Raw genomic sequence first — 13,761 nt, forward strand, 5'->3', positions numbered from 1 at the left:
ACTGCTGGCACCGCCAGGCTGTCTACCAGCGGCAATCAGGTGGAGCCAGCAGTCAGACTGTGGCAGCTCTGCCACGGTCATAACGTGGAGCTCAGACCTCTGCTTTGGCGGCGGCCCGACCGCCACCCTGAGTTACACCTCATCAAGGCACCCAGGCCAGACTGCCAGAGTCTGGCCAATCAGAGAAGAGCACTACTGTGCTGAAACTGGTAACTTTCAGGTAGAGTTCTAAAACTCTTTCCATGAGTTAGGCATATTAAATTCAATTCAACAATGGCAAGTTGTTGGGTTTATTCTAACAATATGTTTGATGCCAACCTTATTAGCCTATGGAACCCATTCACTACAGTGGGGTAAAACCAATTTAGCTATTTTTCCCTCATCAGGGCTTAAAAAACATATTTTATGAAGTACCTGCTTATAGGTACACTGCATCCAAACCTGGGGACACTTAGGGCTTTTCTTAGGGATGACTAATATGTATGAATAAGTTAGCTTAAGAGTTTGGAAATACTTTTATTTTCTAAGTCAAATTTGGGGTTAACCTTGATTTAAAAGCAGCCAGCAAGGCAGGCCTGCCTTTAAAATAACACTGGGCACCTCACCAGTGCACCTATGAGTGCACTACCTACGCTGGGGTCCCGAAACCTCCCTGCCCTACCATATACTAGGGACTTAAAGGTAGGTTGGTACAGACAATTATAGTTAGCCTAATTTGCATGATCTGTTTTAATCAGAGCACAGGGCCTAGGACTATTTTGTAGTTGCCGTGGCACCACCAGAGACAGGAAAACACCAGCATAAGTTAAAAATGGGGGTAAAAAGTTAGGGGGCTTCTTCAATCAGCCCAGTTTTCCCACACCATCATGCAGGGAGGATGATGGTACAGGTGAGCAGGCAAGTAGGAGGCTGTGATTGGGGAACAGGCAAGATTGCTGTACTGACATAAGACATTTATTGAGATCAGTCTTGGTAAAAGGTTGAGTTCAAGGGACTCACCTGTGCAGTGGGAGTACTGCTCAGACTATACACTCGCTGCCATGGATTGCGGGGTGCATTTTTGCAGCAGACAGATCCCAGATATGAAATCATGTAGAAGTTTCATTCCATGCCGAAGAGAACCTATTAAAGGCTGATCTGTTTTCAGCACTGAGCCCCTGATTTAAGAGGGCCTAGCACCACTTTAGCGCCGACTTTGCATCATTGTTTTTATGCTAAGGTGGCCTTTTCCCCACGTCATATTTTCAAAGTGGCCCAATGCATGCATTGTGCTACTGTGTAACCCTTTCCGCTACATTATGCCTGCTCCAAGCATAATGTATGCAAAAGGGGCATTCCCCGTTAAGGAGGCTGCAAAAATGGTGTAAAGAATTGTGTCATTATTTTCAGCATTTTCAACACCTGCTCAGATCAGGCTTTAAAAGGGACACACCAATTTTTATAATGGTACCCTATGTACTGTTCAGGGTTAGCGCCAACATTTTGGCGCTAACCCTGAACAGTACATCAATAGTGTCATAAATAATGACACTATTGCCTCTTACCCTGTGCATGGTGCACAGTATTTTAAATATGGCGAACACATAGTGGTGGTAGGGGGGTGCTAAGGGGCACAAGGAACTAGGCACTAGGGGCAGCACCACTTTTCTTAAATCTGTCTGAGTGTACGAGATGATCCTCTTGCAATACAAAGATTTACTCTAAAGTATTTGGAACTACATACTTAATACCAAAACAGAAGGTTAAAAATTGCCTTTGTTGGAAAATGTAAAAATGCTACATTCATTGTACTTTAAGGGCATGATGCTGTCTTGTCTTGAAAAATGTTTTATGTGTTTTATGTGACATGGTATCTCCTATTTATTAGAAAATATTCATCATGTGCTTTATAGTGCTGCCTCTACAGAATCGTATGCTCAGCTCACACTAGCCCTTTGCAAATCAATATCCCTTGAACCAAAACACATTATTGTAAAATGACCTACTTGTATACACTTTATTAAAACACATTGTGGTAGAGGCTCAATCTCAACAAATGATTGCATGACTAGATTTCATCATAAAAGTGTTTTAGTTTGAACTTTCCCTTTCTTTACAAAAAGTGAGACACCCAGTCTGCTCGTGTCTCCAGGAAATTTGACACATATCTCAGATACAATAGTTTTCAGTGATGGTAATACGGTTGGTTTTCGCTCTGAAAAAATATCACTCCATATATGCGCAATGTTAACAATAGACTGAATTCAGTGATGATAAGATACCTTGTCATATTTTTGATAAGACGAGACAGAGCGAGACATATGGGACTGCTAAACTGCAACCAGTGCTCAGTTTGTAAATAAAAACGTTCCGTTGACCAAAGCACTCATTTGAAACACGTGGCTGCTGCAATTAAATGTGGGAGCAAGGCATACTGAGGCAGCCTAATCTTTCAACCAACTCGGGCCTCTTTAATCCATTTACAACCACATCCTGACCCTTCAGCTCACTCTTGCAGCTTTCCGCTTTCTCCCTTTGTGAAGCTTTCCCGTTTTTCTCTTCCTCCGTTCGTTTTCCCATAAGAGTATTTTGCTCGCAGTAAATGCTTAAGGAAGAAAAATAACTGCCGGCCCTCAAAAAGAGGTGCCGATGCCACTCACCGGAAACCACCAGCTCAAATTAAGCAATGACTGCAACGCCGTTTGCAGGACATACCATTTTGGAAATGGCTTTTTAACTAAAATGATCAAGGTACTACAATTAATTACTACATCACTACCACTATGCTTCAATTAAAACCAGCGACAAGTACAACTCTTAGTCAAAGACCCAATATGGATTTGTGGAGTGGCATAATCACAATTTTTGTTTTATACATAGAAACTGACACAGTAGAAAGCCTTTTCAATCTTTTTGGTGTACTACATCATTATTTTTTCGTATGTAGAATGGCTAATTATTTCCCTTGCATTACGTTTTTTTAGAATTTAATACAATATACGATCCGATAGGATCAAATGTAACGAAAACCTTTGGAAAATTGTTGGTGGATATTTCGTTGTAACTGCATTGTCTAATTTTTTATAAAGAGACTGGACAAGACAGATTCATCAAAAAATTAGGAAGCTAAAAGTTTGCCTAGATCAAACTTAACCAAACGCTTGTTTTAAAGTTTCAAACTAAGTGCAGAAGCTTAAACAAATTTCAGGTCCGTTGTCATGAAAATGAGGGAGTTGTCCATAAGAAATTATCGAGCGTGACAGAAGCCCTTGAGCATGTGCGGACACACACACACACACACACACTACTACATTATGGACGGTGTTTTAAATGGAAACAATATGTCACAAAAAGGAGGGATGGACAGTGGGTGGAGTTTGAGGGTGGGCATAAGGACAGTGCTTAAGGTGGAACCAGGTGGCCGGCTATGTTTTTGACATTTCCAAGCTTCGTATGCATGAAATCTGCACGCGTGTATCTGTTCATTCGCTTTTTACACTATTAACCATTTATATAACACTTACTAATAAGTGTTCATTACTAGCCAAAGTAACCCTTTTTAGCAAACCATAAAAAATGAAAAGATTGAGTAAAAAACCAGTAAGATACTAAATATATGCCTTGTTGTTTGGAATCAGGTCCTTGATGCAGGGTCATAACTCACTAAACTATGTTGCAAGCATATTAACTTATGACCTACCGGTAACTCAGGGATCTATGGAACAAAAACAGTAGCCACCTGGGATATCTGCGTGAAAATATAAATATGTGATCTACATCATTCAGGCTGTGCTTTACAGCAGGCACAATGACCCTCTATGCAATTTTACAGTGAGTTGAACCTTTTTTTATAATACACACAGATCGTTCCTGAAAGTGCTATAACCACCAGAGTTATCCACTTTATTGCTACTTATAGTGCCCTGAACTAACTTACTTAAAAGAAAGGCCCCAGATACCTGTTTCTCACAATTAGTGAATGCTCAACTGTAAAAAAGTGAAAAATTAATCAGGCACTCTTTTCATTCTCTGCTCTAGTGGGTGAACCTGTCAAACTTGGAAACCAAAGTTGCTTTCTAAGGGACAACAGTTGTGCAACTTCATGAAGCAGCATATTCTTTCTCTCTCACTGCCACTGGATGAGAAATGTTGACACAGAGAAACTGGCGAAATTGTTGCTGGTGGCTCAGCCTTTCAACATTCTATTTTATGCGATTCAAACGAATAGTGGATGGAGTAAACAAGCTGCACATTTGATAGCAGAAAGTATAATGGGATCTACCAAGGTTATCCGTCTACACTCTGTGTAGTTAAAATTAGGCCTGGGCAGAGTGAATGGAGTCTGGCTTTGACAAATTCCTTGGAGTTGAAAAAAAAAAACTCAGTGAAATTCCACAAAGCCGGAGTTCTGTGCCCTGAGGAGTCCTCCTGAATGCGTCTATCTCAGAAGTGCTAAGCAGCGTAGGGCCTAGTCAGCCAGGTACAACCCTGCTTAGTGCTTCTGAGGTGGGCGCATTCAGGAGGGCCATTGGCAGTGAAAGCTGCCATTTCCGGGCTCTTGTACACCAGCCTGTCCTATGTGTAATGTGGCACATACTGCAACTCTGCATCCAGCCACCCCATTTCTGGAGTACTTTCCCAGTACTCATGTTAAGTCTACAAGATTGGTCCCATGAGTCGCTGTAAAGTGCTTGTTTGCTGAATGTGTTCTTCTTCCATAGGGTAACATTGAAGATCTCTGAACTTGTACTGTGTCAATTTTTGCAAGTGAAAAGTATTTATGCTTAAAAACATACTTACCCTATACCAAAGTTTTTGGGTGTAAAGCATATGTAAAAAGAGGTGTTATTTTTCTAAATTGGTCTCAGATTAATTCCTTGAGTGTGTGTCACATTTATTGCCTTTGTGAGTACAACACATGCTTAGCACTACCCTCTGATAAGCCTAACTGCTTACCCACACTACAACAAAATAGATCATTACTCCTATCTACTTTTGTCTCTCTTTTCAGTAAGCCATATAGAGAGGCAGCTTTCTACAAGCACAGTGTGTAATAAATTTCAACCATAAGTGTAAATTCCATGCACATACCTAGTCATTTCTTACATTTATTGGCTTTTAGTAAAAATATAGCCGTACACATCCTTGTGGTGTGTAAGGCTAGGTGGTTTAGCACTGGCTGAAAACATCTCGGTTCAAAGAGCATATGGCATTTTTCACTGGAGTTACCTCCTTCTCTTCCATTTAACATTGATCAAATAGGGATCTGCAAGACTGGTAGTGAGATTCTATGTTATTTACACACACAAGTAGGCAATTCAGTTGTGAGGCGATGGTGAGATGGGGAAAGCAATCACAAACTTTCTTTCATTTTGTCCACAGTATATTGAAAATAGCCACCTCAGGCAAAAGTTTTTTAACTGGAAAAAAATGTTTGTTTTTGTATTGTAAATACACAATATCAAGTATTTGACTTTTGCATAGTGCTCAACATCTTGTCTTATGACAGATGTACTGGCTGATTTCAGTTAAATAGACCACTGGCAGCAGTTTACATATAGAGATTTTTGCTACAGAAGAGTCATTGTAGCACTGTATTATCGTGAACAATGCCTCCTACACCCTTGCCCATTAGGTTTTATACACACTTCCTTGTGCCCGCTGTATAAGATTAAAGGCTAAACTAAAATCCCTGCAGCCACACCACTGCTTTAAAGACTTCCAGAGCAGCACATGCAAGATCATCCCTTTACTGGTAAAAAAGAGCAGCTGTTCTCTTGTACCAGCTCAGCCCACGCTTCCACCATGATTAAGTGTTGAAGGTGCTGCTGAGGTGATTGCTGAATGGAGCGCCAGCTGCGTCAAAGCCAGGCCCTCATGAGTACCAGCACTCTACTTGTTCAAAGAAAAGTGTTGGCACTCAGTAAGAAAAAATGGAGAAGTGCTGGTACTCAGTACCGGTCAGTACCAGCCCGTTTTAAGCACTGATTATGGGTTACGATCCTGGCATTTAGCACAGTGTATTCAGTGATTTCTCCATTACTAAGCAACAAATTGTGCTATTCGTGCACATTACACCTTATAAAGAGGAAAGAATGTACACTTTTTATAGTTCATCAACGTCTTCCAACATATTTCAACATCTGGAGAGCCTGGGTGTTTCCACATAGTTAGTAACATCCCCCCACACACAATAATGTAGTATATTGTATTTGAGTACATTTACTCTGTGTCGCAGACCTACATTAACAATGAGACCACAATGCATGATGTTATGGCTAAGGAAATAATTTCTGTATTACTTTGGTATGTATATGTGTGTGTGTGTGTGTGTGCATGTGTATGTGTTTGTAAATATGTGCTATGTATATAGTACGAATATTTGTCTCTATATCTCTCTCTCTTTATTTATAGAAAACCAACTATATGCTATAGTATATTGCATGTGTGTAGCTGTTATCCTGAAAATTTAAAATTGAGTATACCATATGGTGAATACCTTAGAGCCAGAATTTGGTGAAGTACTGCAGAAACATATCAAGGTACAATTGAAGACCGACTGAAGAGATTCAGACAAAGGCGGTACAGTAAATAATTACTTGTTAGAAATGGACTTCAGAACTTCACTCATTAAGAGGTATTATTTGGCAAACAAGTACAAGAAATTGAGCAGGTCACTGGATCATTTTACCTAGAAGCCTGTGAAAACCTCAAACCTTGATACATATTTTCCTCACATTTGTGAAAGAAAGTTCTGGGCTGTGTCGGGAACCACCCTGAGTTGCCACACATTTACTGATAAGAATGGTTTTCCACTTGTGTGGGTGGTTATAGAGACCTCCACACAAAAGGCCATAAAGCACTGCCTTGAGAGATAAGCAATAGTAGCTGTGGTATTTGGAACTGTGCTGTGGCACCAACCATGCAACCTTTTTAAAACTATACAACCTGGTGATTGCAGGGTAGTGTGCCTTGTGTTGATCTCACAAGGTTTTCTTAGCTGCAATGCCCTTCAAACATCAAACATTCACTAAAATAAGACATTGTCCTTACATTTCTGTGAACAGAAACTTCCAAAATCAACAGGAATCCACAAAATGCCTAATACTTAGCATTACCCTGCTTGTGCGAATATAAATGCTGCCCACTTGTGTGGCTGGGCCCAGTGACTGCAACAGAACTGATCAAACCAGTTTCAATGGGAGTCCCCTACAAGGGCTGTACTTAATCTAACTGCTTTCAGTTTCTGGATGCAAGTTGGGAACTATCCAAGAGTACCTGCTGAGGCCCACATTCCTCAACTGAGTGAGCATGTCTACCTTAGAAACTAAGGTAAACATCCTGGGAAAGACTGTCCAAAGTTCCTTAAAGAGCACATCATAAACTATGAAAAATTATAGTTTTTGACACAGAGGCTAGTCAGTGAGAACATGGCATATGTCCTGTTCAACATTATGGACAGTGCTGTGACTGTAATGCACTTGTCATGCATCAAACTGAACATCTAATATATTCTGATAGACAATGAACATGCAAGCATGACAAATATGTGACCCATAAATGTAGAGCTGGTTGCAGAGTTCTCTAAAATATTATGAGTATTTGTAAATTGCACTATCACTTGCAAGGCTATCCTGCCACAGATGCAGGAGCAGTCAGGGCTGATCCATGGACTCACCTAGTTGAAGAGTCAAGTCTTCAGGTTTGTGCATAGTGTAATAATTTCAGAGGTGGCATAGATGTGTAGGGGCAGGTCATTCCAGCATTTCAGAGCAATGTAGGAGAAGTCATTATGGCCTGTTCTGGTGTTGCATATGCATAGATTGTGTGTAAGCAATGAATATGGCTGGGAAAAGGAATCTGAAAGTTTCTGAAATCTGAGGTGGATTTGTGGTATACTGGGTCGGTATTGTGGAAGGCTTTGAAAGGGTGTTTCAGGAGTTTGAAGAGAGCTGTGGATGGGGAGTTAGTGAAGTTCTTTGAGGTGCATTGAGTGTGTGTGGTGGGAGGTTGAGGGGAAGCCTGACTGCTGCCCTCTCTATGGTTTGGATTAATCTGCTTAGTTCAGTAAAAGAATAACTGATTATCAGAAAGAGTGTGGCACTGATTTGGTTGAGTCATTTGATGAAAATGAATTCATAGCATGTGTATCTCTACTGCAATCTGCCTCCGACCTATATGATATCCCTTTGAAACACACCTAGCCTATACTTTTTCCATCTCTTTAAGTCTCTGTCCCCTTCAAAGTCCTGACTAATCCCTTATACTTGCCAAGTGAATCTTTACTAACACCTTCTGTTGCTAGCTACCTGAAGCTCAAGAAAACAACTTTGTAATAAATCTTTAGTGTACTCACCATTCTAAATTCAACTCCTCTCAGTTTGTGGATGAAGTTGAGCGATTTTTTAGACTGCCTTCTGAGGCCAACATTCCTTAAATTGACTACTTTAAAAGCTACGAAAAAATGCTGGGGAAGACTGGCTAAATTCCCTAAAGAGCATTTACAAAACTACAAAGCCCTTGCCACAGACATTTCTCTATGACAATGTTGCTTATGTTCCTTCCACTGTTTTGTGCAGTGTAGTGACTATATTGGACATGAGATATGGTGAACAGAACACCAATCACGTTCTGGGGGTGGAAAAAGGTGTCGAGCTAGCCATAAGCAAGTGCCTGATTTCCTCAAGTAGAGGAAAACAATTTGTAAAGCTGCTTGCCTAATGATGTAGTGACCTATATAAGGTATGCATCTATGCACAGCCATTGAATGATATATGCTAAGGCAGCTCCACCTCAGTCAATTTCCTAATACTTCACTTTTTGTATGGTGTAACATAAACCAAATTGGAAAAAATAGGGGTGTGGGTACAGGGGACAGTAACAATGAGACTCCTGCTTCTTTACTTGCATAGAGAAGCCTCAGCAACAATGATAGAGTCAAGACTTTCTAGTTGTTGCAGGAATGTGGTCAGGAAGTGTCAGACCGGCCTCCTTGCCATGTCTTCCACAGCAGATGAAGTGGAAGCTGTTGCTTCTTAGCAGTAAGGCTTTCAATGATGGTCAACTGAAAGTCACGGAAACTCATCTGTCTTCCAGTGATGGTCTGATGATAAAAAATATATGCATTGCATGTTGCCGTCTAGTTCAAGTGTATACTAAATATTACTTTTGCTACTCACATTGTATGGCTGAAGAACCCGGTAATTCTTATCCACTCCACCCAGGTGTTTGTTGTGATCAAATACACAGGTGGGATTGTGAACTTCGGCCACTGACCCCAAACCAAGACAGGGGAAGTGCTCTTATTATGGATTGTATGGAGCACATACACATTATGCCTGCTACAGAATTTCACTGGAAGAAGTTAATTGGAATGCAACACAGTGCTCTGGGATTTTTGGAGCTTTTTACAAACAAGTTACTGTGGGAATCCTTTGTGGTGACATCAAACTTTGCTGCATGCCAAGGTGCCAGCTTTGTACAGGTCACTGAACAGCTCTACTCCGTATTGAAGCTACCCACATAGAGGTTATTACCTTCATCAAGGAGCAGTTGGGCAAGTTCCCATACAACCTTTATTGTGACTTCTAGCACGAAAGGGCAACCTTCAATGTTTAGAGTGGAGTCCTTCCCCGTATACATTCTCAAGCTGTATACATAGCATCGAGAGCTCTTTTGCTTATTATATACTGCTTGAAAAGCAGCTGTACTTTACATAGTATTAAGCAATCATCAATAGTTACATTCTTCCCGTGAGTATAAATCTTTGGTACATGGCAGACAAATGTTCCACAACAGGCCGAATTTTGAACAACTTCCATGGTCTGGATGGTTCCATGGCAGTGCAGCAGAATTGTAATTGGAATCCACCATACACCGCAATATAAAAAATCAATGTCTGCTTAGATAGGCGCAGGTAGATCAGTAGGACTGCAAGTTTGGTTTGTGCACTATCCCCATTTTGAGCATAAGTCCCAAAGGTTTTTCCAGCTCCTCAAATAATTTGGGAGTTTACTGGTGTGCCCTTGAATGAGGCCTAAGAGAGCCTCCATGCTCCCTAAGAAATTGTTCTGCATGTACATTTTGTTGCTGCACAACTTCCTCAAGGAAGTCTAAATCCAAAAAGAGATGGACATGGTCCATCGGCAAAATATTTGCTATATCAACTTTACATCCAATGTCTACTGTAAACTTGGGGTTGCACTAATTTGTAGGTCTGCCAAGAGAGCATGCCATCTTTCCTTGCCACCCATGAGCCTAGTCTCTGGGTTGGTCCATCCTGCTACAGCTGTTCTGCTGCACAGTCTGTGCTTCTGAAGGAACATCATCATTACCCTGACCATGCGCCTCAAAATTTTTGGAAAACAAGTAATTGATTGGAACTCCGATGGCTTAAAAATCACTTCTAGATTCTGCTCTATGTTCCTCCATCTTAAATGCTGTCTCAGTATCTGATTGTGCCAAAGAGATGTCTTTAATAACTTGAGTTAGGGCCTGAGCAGCAGTCATCTACCAAGACACCATCCTTTGCTGACTTTCTAAAAACTTTCTTCTAAAATACTATCCTACAGAAGTAGGAAGGCAGAAGAGTGGCTCTAAATCAGACAGTGAGGGTGTGCATCTGTGAGATGTGTGCAACAGCAAATAAACATAAAAACACTTAGCTTATTCAATGCAGCGGATGGTTCTCCAAAGACACAAAGAAATTACAAAAAAGACTAATCATTTCTTTTCCTTGCCACATACCCAATACCACAGCATACTTTTGTCATGGCTCAAGCAAAACTTTATTGTTGGGGGAACTGCCGTACAATTGCCAGTATAAAAGTAATTTTTTGAAGGCAAAAATCACGAAGCACAAATTCACAAAGTAGTCCCTGCAACTGAAAATGTATCTTTGTTAATTCATGTGATTTTGTGAAAATTCACAGTACCATCACTCACACTGAAGTTAGGCAATGACATAAGTAATAGCTACATTTCCCATTTGTTAACGTCAATGTGAGTGATAGCACTGTGAATTTTCACAAGGAGCAAACCTACACACAAAATTGCAGGGACTACTATGCAAATTAGTGCTTCTTGGGATCAAAGGTTATTTTCTGCCTTAAGGAGATTACTTTTAGCTCATACTGAACATGGTGGAAGGGGATTGGTCCATATGTCGGGAGGGCCAAAACACTGACAATTTCTATTCTTTCTTTCTTTTTTACCAGAGGGTGGGATTGCACCCTACCCTCCCCCCCCAGAAAAAAACACTTTTTAAAAATATATTTTTGGAACCCGGAGGGGCAGGTCATCCTCTACAAGGGAAGACCCAACCCAAACACACACACCTGAATTCCCCAACAAGGAAACAACATTTCTTAAAATAATTGGGATCCAAAGAAGGTCAGCCTATATGCCAGGAGAGACGACACCCTGACAATTTCTTTTTTTTTCTTTGTTTTATTTCCCTTTTGGGTGTGTTTGAGCCCACCCTCCCAAACATGTGTCCCTGGTGGCCTACTGGATTTCCTGTTTGCGGATATCAGCATGACCATGATCCACAACCAGTAAACCATTTCAAGAAGGCATTGTTGGAATGTGGGTACACTAATCTCCTAGCTCCTCCATGTCCGGTGGAGAAAATGTGAGGTCAGGGTGCATCACTATGTGCTGTCACAAATGGGTGCGAGGGGGCCTGTTTCGCTTCACCCGTGCTTTAAAAAAAATAAAAAAAATCCTCTGGTGTAGGCATCTGGCCAACAGTCGCATTTGGGTTAAAAATGCCCTGAGATTGGAGAAGCGCATCCTTCTCTCCATTTAATAAAAAGTGGCCCTGGGGAATGAGGTCTTTGGGGCCTAAAAATGTTCTGTAGTGCCACATGTCACCTTTCTTAAAGAAACAGTCACCCAAGCTGATGGTGTCTCCGGGGGACTTAAAAAGACTCAAGGATAACCTTTCCTCATTTATATGTGCAGCCATTCCTCATTCAATAAAAAAAATCATTTATATGTGCACCTATTCCTCATTTAATAAAACAAATCCCCAAGGGACCGGGTCCCTGAGGCCAAAAAAGGCTCGGGGGTCACACGACTTCCCTCCCCAAAAAATAAAAGTGCTTACCCCAGGGCCTTAATAAAAACAAACTTTGCTGCATGTCCCAGGTGAGGCCTGCAAGAGTATGTGGGACTAAAAATGGCTTAAAATATTAATCTTGCACAGCTCTCCTCTAGATGTGTTTATTTGCTTGTTCGGTGGTACTGCAGAAATACCAATGTATCAGAACCATCCCAATAAAATGAGCATTGGTGCCCTACCCAACACCACAACATGTTTTGTTCTACACCCTTATTTCTATTACAGTCATCTCTAACATCAACAAACATCATTACAAGTTCTCTGTCAACCATGCTGAGAGACACTGGGGTCTGAATTAACAATTCTAGTTTCTTAATGTGAGTTGATGGGGATTCTGAGTTATTTCTGCTGGAATGGGGTTTAACAAGTGAATCCATGAATGAAGGATTCAATTATTTATGTTTCCCCCACCAGGGATAATAATAAAGTGCTCCAATCCAAACACTGGTATCACCAGCCTGAGCAACTCGTAAATGAAGTGGGTATAAAAAATTGGTCTACTGGCTGAGGAGAGTGAAACCCTTGTCACTCAGCACCCACAGTACTTCTCAGTGTAAAGTCATAAGTAACCCTAAATCAACCTGTGCTCAACCTTTGGGTAGTTTGGCATAGAGCAGTGAGGCTTAACTCAGGGGCAATGTGTAAAGAATTTGTGAACCATTTCAGAAAGTAATTAGTGAAAACATACACCACAAAAGGATCACAGTTTAGAATAATAGAGTATTTTTTAATAAATAGAACAAGACCAAAATGACAGAAATCAAAGGCTTTGGTGAAAATAGCGTCAAATAGCACAAAGCGCCAACTGTGGATATCTGTTCATGCTGGCTATAGGGACTCAGTTAGACCTGTTGAGCAGAGTACCTTAAATCCTGGTTTGCGGAGCTTTGTGAGGATCCATGTTGAAGTTGTGTTGTGCAACTGAAGTGATGTGTCTGTTCTAAGATTTGGTGAGGATGCAATGCAAGCTCCTAGGTCATCCTTGACGATCCTGTCGACAAGGGCTTGTGGTGCAAAGTCTAACGTTTTCGATGCATAGTACAGTCAGGGAGATGCAGTGGTTCCAAGGAGCTGCGAGGTTGTGATGCAGAGTCAGGCATTGTTGTCCAGGCTGCAGTCAGCAAGGAATAAGAGGGCCTACACCGAGGATGCGTCATGCAGTGGCAGCTCAGAAGAGGAGATGGACTGTGGTGCAATGTGGACCTTTGCGATGGAACATGTCCACGCAGCAGTGGTGATGCTTTGGTTCTTCTCTGGGTTGTGTCGCGCAGCAGAGGAGAATAATCTGCTCTGCTGGATCCACAGAGATAGGCAAAACATCTTAGGCCCACTTACAAAGGTCCAGGACTGTGAGGACACCACTTGGCAGGGTAGACTCAAAGATGGCGGGGAAGAAGTTCCTTCAGAGAAGCAGTCCAGCAGAGTGGCAGGCATTTCTGCAGCACAGCAGCCCTTCTTCCTGGAAGGATATCCACAGGTCCAGAAGTGTCCTGAAGAGGTGGTGTCATAGGTACAATATTTATACCTGGTTCCCTTCCTCTGGAAGGTGGAAGATGCTTGTAGAGTTTTCCCTTTGAAATCCGTAGGCATCTTCACTTCCCTGTCCTAGCTCTAGACTAACCACAGTGCTTTGTTTGGAGGCAGAACACAACCTGTTC

This window comes from Pleurodeles waltl, chromosome 8 (assembly GCF_031143425.1).
Source record: "Pleurodeles waltl isolate 20211129_DDA chromosome 8, aPleWal1.hap1.20221129, whole genome shotgun sequence".
In the NCBI taxonomy this organism is placed as follows: Eukaryota; Metazoa; Chordata; class Amphibia; order Caudata; family Salamandridae; genus Pleurodeles; species Pleurodeles waltl.